Raw genomic sequence first — 8,404 nt, 5'->3', positions numbered from 1 at the left:
CTATGTGTTTCTTTTTCCCATAGAGATGAAATAAGTACAAACAACATAATTTTCAGTGGCATTAGTATTAGAAATGGCTTTTCCACTCCATTTGGCATGGGTATCTCAGCAAATACCATCGTTACACTAGTTCCTGTTGTCACATGCCTTATTGAGCACAGGCCCAAGTCTACTGACTGTATACTATATATTGTCAGTAGACTATATACCATCAGTTTTATAGCTATATACCATCCGATATACCATCGTTCCCTGGCCCAAGTCTACTCAGTCATGCTGTGCAGTCTAGGTTTCATGGATACGGATATTTTGGGGTTTCAGAATTTGGGGGATGTAAGTAAATGAAATGAGCCAATCATCTCAATAGGTTGATGAGAGGCCTTTCCTCTCATACCACCTCCCTGCCATCCTCCTCAGGCCCAGAAGTTTCTTTTTGGCTAAGTTCAACACAAACCCTCAATCTCAACCTATTAGTTTTCTGTCATTTAATCTTGTTTTCTTTGGGCCATGAGTAGCTTACTCTGGCACATATTTTCAATACAAGAGGTAATTCAAGATGCCTTCCTGCTATGACTCATGGCCCTTTCTATTCCACCTCCCTGATGGGTATCTAGTAGACTATCGCCCACAGACCCTGAAATTTAAGTGTGGTTCCACATAGCCCCTCAAATCACAATCCCTGTTTTTTCTCTTTTTCTAAGTCTTCTATATGACCATTAATAGTGATGGCTTAATCTCCACTGTTGCTACCCCTGATATGACCTCTGTTAGTTTTCTGTTTGGCACTTAATTTTTCTCTCTTTGGTTCATATTTTTTGCACTGGGGATATTTCAGGATATCTCCTAGAGAGAGCTCATGGCCCTTTCTGTTGGATACAGGGTGATTCTCTTATATAGTCATAAGAGACATTTTGACATCTTTACATCAATTTTTTTTCAAAATCATCTGCAATATTAAGAGCCACTCAGACCATTTCTTGATTGAGGGTCTTTGTAATCATATACTCCATGGACTGTATTATCTTCAGTTCCTCAGCAATTTTTCAGAATAATGGCCCAGTTTGTGAGCAACTTCTGTGCCTACACTAGACTTTTGGTGATCAAAGGTATAAAAAAAATATCAGTTCTTTTAAATCTTTGGTATATGTGGCAAAAATTAATTCTCCTTCCTCATAAATCATCTGAACAAGGTGCATGTATCTTTTTTTTATTTTTATTTTTTGAGAGGCTTTTGCTATAGGGTACATGTGCTCGCCAGAAAGACAGAGAGAGACGGAGAGACAGAAAGCAAGAAATCACCCCCCATGGTGGATGACCACGCCACAATCCCTTTTCCTCCACTCTACCTACTTTCAGGATCTTGGGCATGCACACACATGCACCCGGCATAAGTTTAAGCCACTGGGTCCAGGACTCCAACCGCGGTCGACTACATGGGAGTCCAGTGACATAGCTATTACGTCAACTGCTGGTCCCAAGGTACACATATCTTAACTTGAATCTAGATTTGGTTTCACTGATCAAAATGTGAATAAATCAAAATCACAGACTTCTTCCAGTTTCCAGGACAACGGGCTCAGGATAAATGTAAGGATAGCCAGGGAGGGTGTGAAGACAGGTAGCCAGGCCTGTGCACAGGGATAGTCCCCTGCTACCCTGTCTCCATTGCCACCGAGAGAGGGGTCAGGTCTCATGTCTTTCAAAAGTAGCTTTTCTTTTGAAGAGCTAAATATTCAGGGATCCTGAATATTATTATCACCTTTCTAGATGCTTATTTGACACAAAGCACCATGAGAGATACGAAGATGAATTTATAGAGCCACTGATGTCAAAGGCGCTTTCAACCCAGTTGGGATGGGACATACACCCATATGGACCCCATATGCACACAGAACAGCACCAGAAGGTGGCAAAGCATGGCACGCAGTTGGGAGTTGGAGAAAACAGATAATCATATACACTGCAGGATCTATTTGTTGACAAGGAGCCAAGCAGAACCATAATGACTTTAAAACTCTGGGATGTATGGGGGACCTAACTGTGAAAATGAAGAAAGTGCTTTTCCGCGGCCTGGCATCGGACTATTACTGCCGTTGACATTCTCTTTGAAGAGAAGGTCTGCCAAGCTGTCGGCAGTAAAGTAATTCAGGCTTACAATAGCACATTTAAATATTGGTTCTTTTAGTTAAGGAAACAGATTAGAGTTTTTAAAGGCCTCTTAGATCGCTTCAAATGAACACTGAAAGGTCCTATAATAATTTGACTATATCAAAATTAAACATGAATGTTCATCCAAGACACTGCAAAAAAAAGGGAAGATAAGCCAGAACACATGAGAAAATATGTGTGGCCTGAATAACTGTCAGAGAGCCTATGTCCAGAATACATAAAGGACTCTTACAAACCAGTAAATAAATAAATACATAAATAAATAAAAAGCAAACAACTTAATGAAAAATGAGCAAAAGGCTTAAATAGCTACTTCACAAAGAAGAAATCAAAGTGGTCAGTAATCATAAGAAAAGTTGTTGGGCCTCATGTGTGACCAAAGATATGAATAAAACAATGCTACAATAATCTACTATTAATCCCACTCCCCAGAATGGCAAAAATGATTATAGCAGTAACACATGAGGGTGAGAATGTGAGCATAGAACTTCAGTTCCTGCTGGTAAAAGATCAAAGAAGGGGGCCAGCAGATGGAGTGATGGTTATGTTGCTGGACTCCCACATGGCTGACCACAGTTCCAGTCCCAGACCCAGCGGCTTGAAACTCATACAGGGTGCATGTGCATGTAGGCCCAAAATCCTGAAAGGAGACTGGAGAAGGGACTGCAGCATGGCCATTCCCCCTGGGGGGTGATTTCTTGCTTTCTGTCTCTCTGGCAAGCACACATGCCCTATGGGAAAAATCGCTCTCTTTAAAAAAGTTTGAATTGGTACATTCATTTGGAAAACAGTTAAAATTATATATATACATACACACACATACAGAGTCATGCATTGTGTGAGGCTGTTGCGAAAGTCATGACATATCTTTCTAGGTTTTCTATGCAAAAATGGGTCATGACTCTCCTAAAGACCCAACATATACTAAATCGTAATGGACCACATATACAGTGATCCCATAAGATCATGCCACATAGCCTCCAACATCATATGTCCAATAATAAGAGAATGCATGAACATACTGGGGTGTGTTCATACAGTGGAATAGCATACAGTAATGTAAACAAACGTCAGTCACATGCAACACCTTGGGATCATATTACAAATAGCACTGATTGAAAGAAACAAGTCTCAACAGAGCATCAATGCATGGCACTACTATTTAAAGTTCAAAACTAGGCAAAACTAAACTGAATTGTTTAGAGAGGTAGTTAGATGATAATCTAAACAAGGGAGTAGACACCGAAATGTCAGGAGAGTGGTCATTCTTAGAGTGCACAGAGGGAGCTGTAAGTAGGAACGGGGGTGTGGGAGGCCTCCAGGATGCTGCTAGCAGTGTTTTTCTTCACCTGAGTCTTGGTGAATGGGTGACGTTTCTAATTATCTGTGACGTTAAATCTTTGTTTTATGTACACAAAAGTTAAACCACAAAGAAAATGATGAGAAACTGAATGTTAAATAATAAGAAAAACATCTTAGCAACAGGACACAGCATGGTGATTGCCAGGGGCTACCGGGAAGGTAGAAGCAGGCATCTGTCTTCAGTGGATGTGGAGTTTCAGTTTTGCAAGAGAAAAAAGATCCAGAGCTCTGCTGAGCAACAAGGTACATACAGTCAACACCACTGTGCTGTCCCCAGAATAATGGTTACACCAGCAGATCTCATGTGATGTGTTTTTGAAGATTAATAAAAAGAGAAATCCATCTTTACTGTTATAGATTCAAATGCGATTACTAGGAGAACTTTTCTAAGAAATACAAAAAATAAAATACAGCAAACATGGGCAAAAGACCTGAGCAACAACTCTGGAAAATGTTTCCAGCATGTATCCTAGAGAAAGTGTTGATACTTCTCAAATAGTGAAGAACATGAGACAAAGGATATGATAGGCGTGGATACACACATGCGTGCACGTGCACACACACACACACAAAGCATAAATAAATAGAGGAAAACATATCTTCATTAACACTCGATAAAGGCCAAAATAAAACATTCAACCCTAGTGTGATCACTGTTGATCTATTTCCTGGAAAGGTTAAAATAATAGATCCTACCAAGTGTTGGAGAGAGTCTGCTCACGCTCTGGTCTGAATGTGTGTCCCAGAATTTTGTATGTTGGGAGCTGATTACACTGTCAGTGTTGTGAAGTTCTAAGTGAAAACCTAATTCCTTCACAGTGGCCCAGAATCAGGTCTAGTGGGCAATAACTGGCTCTCAGTGACGGCATCGTGAAGGCAACAGTCTCATGAAGATTAATGATGTCTCACAAGACCCAGTGAGTTCTAGCTCTCGTGAGTAGTTAGCTCTTGAGAGAAGCTTGTTGTCATAAAAGAAAGATCAGTCAGAACCTCTCTTTCTCTCTGCCTGTGTCCATAATCCTCTGTACTTCTGTCAGCTATACTGTGGGCCTGGGTCTTTGGACTTCCCAGCCACCAGAATCGTTGAGCTTGGAAATATACTTCTACCTATTTATAAAATCACCCAGGCTTAGGTATTTCTGTTGAGAATGCAATACTGGACTAAGACAGCTAGTAAAATGGGCATTCCCAGGAATAGTTATCCCTCTAAACAGGACATAATTTGTTAAATCCCATGACGATTAAATTTGAGACAGGCTTGAATAGATTAATTTACTTCTAAGGAGATTATTCTAAGCAGATGTTCCAAAAAGTGTACAAATACATGTGTGTAAAGAATGTTCCTCAAAGAAGAGGGCTAGAAAATGGCATAGTAGTAAAATGTAATTCTCAGCAAGGCTGATCATATAGGAAGGTTCTGGGTGTGAGTCCAGAATCTTCCCTAAGTATGTTGGGCATGCATTTGAGTGCCTATGATCTGGGGCTGGGTGAGGCTACAGGCAGACAGTGGTATCAAGACCCTTTTGGGGATTCTGTCTTTCTTGTTCATGGAAGAAATAAATAATAAATCTAAAAGAAGAAAAGAAAAAGGAATGTTCATCAAAGAATTATTTTTTCCTGGGTCACAGATTATGATCTTTAAATTCTGTTTACCACTGAAAAGAATCAGGAGTCATCGAAGAAATGGCTGCTTTCAGGCCTGGGTAGGAGATGCATAAGCTTGAACTACCTTTTCACACCAGAAAGCAGGGGAAGTAATTAGGCCAAAGACATTAAAGTATCTGGCCTGCGATCCATCCCTTCTCTTTACAGAGGAATGTCCTTTAGGGACAGAAAAAAATTAGGTGACCAGGCCTTATCTCCTTGTCAATTGAACTTTCAAGTAAACAGACTAAAAATAATTGCTAGAAGAAGAGATGATATCTATAAAATGACCTTAGCAAGAAGTTCTCAGCCAAAGGATTTCTTAAAAGTAAATAAACCAGAATCCATGAGGCAGGATGACAGAATGTCTCTGAGAAGTCTTGCAACCAACTCAGTATGGTGTAGAAAATAAAATTTTCCATTATTTATATCGCAAGCCCCTTTATGAGGAACTCTGTGACCTCAGAGACCCCATCTATTATTTTGAATTATTATTATTGATATGCGAAGGGAGGCCTGCCAGACAGCTTATGTCTCAGAAATCTCTGCTTCATCTGAGGATCTTGACTGCCTTGAAATGATGAGAAAGCATGACATGGAGAACGAGTATCTGATCTGACAATCTGATCCTATGTTAGCTCTGTCACAAAGAACTTGGACCTGTCATGAAGACTCAGGAGCCAATTTGAAGAGGCTCTCAATGAGCATAGATCCATCAATTTGAAATTTAATAATAATAACTGCCATGGATTAAAACAAAGCAAACGTGCTCAAATGTATGAGTTACTAATAATATTAAAAAGCAAGGCAAATCAAACAAATAAAAAACTCTCTGGTCACTTTTGTAGGGTACTAGAAAATCAATAATTATTTAGAAAACTGGCAAAAAAAGAGGAAAGAGTAGAGCATTATCCTTCCTTCCCTATGCCACAGGGTAATTAAATAGTTGATAGGGGATAGTTCTTTTTTTTAGATGTTTTCCAATGAATAAAGATGCAATGCTAAAATACTACCATTTTGCAAACTCTAAAAGATGGATGGATCTGGTCAATAATCTTCAATGACTGCTTAGAAGATAGTAATAATAATCCAACAAAAGAGAGAGAGAGACGGACAGAGGGAGAGAACTTGAAGTATGTAATACCACCTATAAAACAGTCTTGCAAAAAAACAAAACCAAAACATAGTATCAGATCTCTAGACATAACTATCAGTTTAAAAGATGTGGAGGCAATGGAGAAACAGTAAATGATGCAGTCTGCAAAATTCAGAATTCAGGAGACATTTTGGATAAACCTAGTTTCTTTTCTTCAACAACAACAAAAAAATCAAGGGGCAAAAAAGTGATTCAGGGGAAAGAGACTTGGGAGACATTTCAACCATCTGAAATGTATGGCCCTTGGATCTGGGTTAAAAAAACAAAAAACAAAAAAAAAACCAGAAGAATGAATGAAAAAAATAAAATAAAGACTTGGTGGCATGTTAATGACCAGTGGATATCTTAAGATCAAGTAATTATTGTTAATTTTTCAACTATCAGAATGACATTGTAGCGTTCTTTAAAAAAAATAAACATACATACTGAAATATGTACAGATAAAATTATAAGATTACGATGTCCGAGATTGGGCCAACTGATGGCATGGAGGTTAAGGCAGCTGGATCCCTTGAGGCTGACTGTATAATTCAAGTCTCAGACCGGGAGACTTGAGAATTAATTTGGGTACACAAGCACATGTACATGTACCCAAAGTCCGGAGAGGAGATGAGATTGTGGCATGGCTATCCCCCCAGGAGATGATTTTCCCTCTCTGTCTCTCGCTCACTTTCTCTATCTCTTTCTCTAGGTGAGTGCATGTGCTCTATCTAAATTAAACTAAACTAAAAAAAAAAGTCAGAGATTTACATAAAGATAATCCAGTTTGAGCAAACGGAATGGGTAGAAGTGCGGTGAAACAAAACAGGCCTTTCTGATAACAGTAAGATGGATAAATCAGGTTCATTGCATATTTTTTCTAATTTTGTACAATGTAACTTAAATTTTAAAGGTCACTGGCTGTATACAAAAGGACTAGAAGAGTGAAGAGGAGACCTCTTAAGGCTACTGAAGTAACGGGCACTAGAGGGCGCTACCAGTGGCTGTGAGGAATGGCTGGGCTCTTGGCTGTATTTTGAAAGCAGAGCCACAGGACTGTGATGGGCAGTATGTGATGTGATGACATACACTCATTCTCTTTGGTTAGATTTTAAAAATCATTATAGGTCTAAACTACATAATGTTTGATCTTGCTCAAAAGTTTTAAAATGAGCTCATTTTTTATTTCTGGAAAAAAGTTCTTTCTTGAGGGGTGTTTGGACACAGAATTAATAAAAATATACTAAGAAAACAACAGTTCAAAGGTATTATTATTTCAAAAAAGTTAAATAAATTATTTAGGGATCTATGATTCAGAAAATAAAGGTTCACAATTTCATCTGAAATCTTTGGTGCCCTATGTTCCAGAATTTAGAACTTTTAAGATTTTAGAAAGGTAACAGATTATTTAGCCTAGTATATACTTCCCAGAAAGGTCTGAGACAGATTTCTTTATAAAATTTATTACTATTTCTACAGTGAAACATATAAATACACTGAATGGAATGAAGTTAATAAATAGTCTTACATTAGAAGAACTTGGGTGCAATGGCAAATGAGTTTTAGAGGCAAACATATGAATAGGATTTTTTTGGTTTTTAGCATTTTGATATTACAGACAAGGAATTTCCACTCAGGTTGACAAACCTTTACTGATTACCTACTATGTGTTCGTGAAGACCTTATTACACATGAGGAATTAAACCAGCAAACCAATAACTTTAACACAAGGTAAAATATTCCTGGCAACAAGAACAAGAGAAATCCATGAAGACTGTTGGAGTGGGCTGTGTTCCGGGAACAAATAACTAAGATGAATTTGTTCTGTTTGATAGAACATAAGATTACATATTCTAATAAAGTAGGCAGCTGAAGTTTGAAAGGTTGTGTTTAGTAATGCTCCTTTTATCCTGATCAGCATGCTACTTTTTTATAAGCGTGTGTGTGTGAATATGTAATGTTTCAAGGGCTAGATCGTTGGTGAGACTTCACAGAATTTAAGTAGCTGTGGGTACTAAGTAGCTTTTTTGAATCATTATTGCAGCGTGGATGACTAAGAACATCTCGGTGGGTTTGGGCCAGGCCATTCAGCAG

General features: G+C 38.5%; 1 protein-coding gene across 4 annotated transcripts in view; it reads right to left on the bottom strand.

The window, feature by feature from the left end:
• DOCK4 (dedicator of cytokinesis 4) overlaps nucleotides 1-8,404 on the bottom strand; it is a 164,464-nt gene that overhangs the window by 21,308 nt on the left and 134,752 nt on the right. The window lies entirely within an intron of this gene.

Source organism: Tupaia chinensis, unplaced genomic scaffold, assembly GCF_000334495.1.
Source record: "Tupaia chinensis unplaced genomic scaffold, TupChi_1.0 Scaffold000262_1, whole genome shotgun sequence".
Lineage (NCBI taxonomy): Eukaryota > Metazoa > Chordata > Mammalia > Scandentia > Tupaiidae > Tupaia > Tupaia belangeri.
The sequence above is the reverse complement of the archived record's forward strand: the minus strand, read 5'-3'. Positions and strand labels throughout refer to the sequence as shown.